Source organism: Oryzias melastigma, unplaced genomic scaffold (assembly GCF_002922805.2).
Source record: "Oryzias melastigma strain HK-1 unplaced genomic scaffold, ASM292280v2 sc00216, whole genome shotgun sequence".
NCBI classification, from domain to species: domain Eukaryota; kingdom Metazoa; phylum Chordata; class Actinopteri; order Beloniformes; family Adrianichthyidae; genus Oryzias; species Oryzias melastigma.
Window position 1 is genome coordinate 44495 of NW_023416882.1, and position 980 is coordinate 45474.

The window sequence follows — 980 nt, forward strand, 5'->3', positions numbered from 1 at the left end:
GATAATAGTGATGATAATAATGATTATAATAGTAATGATAATGGTGATGATAATAGTGATGGTAATAGTGTTGATAGTGATAATAGTGATGATAATAGTGATAATAATAGTGATATTAGTGACGATAACAGCTTTGTTTTGAAGGAGGATTCTGTGAAGAGTGTTTTACTTCTACCAACATTTAGCTGTCCCTTTAAGCAATAGCTTTAGAACTGGAACAGTGAATCTGATGCGTGTTTAACTGGGGTCGGGGATATCAGGTGTTAGTGAGGGTGTGTTCATGCTGTCATAACATGAGGATCCATTGGCAAATATGAAAAAGCTGCTCCATCACACTTTCACCACCTCTTGCACACGTGTGGAGTAAGAAACATTATCAAGTTTCTTGTCTGCTTCATCTCGTTACAGTTTTCTGACCCTCTAGTCTCGCCCGCCGGCAGCTGTCGACCACACTTATTTCAGTCCAAGTTTTATGCCCACGGGATCTCAAATAAGATCCATTCTCTCCAGGTAACCCTCCCTGTACTCACAGAAATGCTCACCTTGTCTCACCTCTTTATCCTCCACCACTGGCAGACTCGTCTGCATGGTGTACTCTACTGCTGGGTTCTTGTCTACCTGTCTGCCATGTGCTCGATGAAGGACACTTCAGTGCTTTCCTTTTTAAAAGACTGAAAAGAAGCTTTGGAGCTCTTTTTCTAAGAAAGTCCAGTGGCCCACCCCCGCACCCCCCACACACTGGTTGCCCTTGCAGAATGATGTGTCCTGTAGGGTCAGACTTTTCAGTGTACATAGACATTTATTTATGAATCATACCACATAAATAAGTCTCGTTACAGGTGCTGTGACGACCAGCTGAATTGTGCTGATTGTCTGCGAGCTTCAAAAGAATGAGAACATCCACACAGAAACAAGTGAAGGAATAAATATTCTTCCTGTTTCCTCAGGTTCTATGTACATTATCAACACCCCCCCCCCCC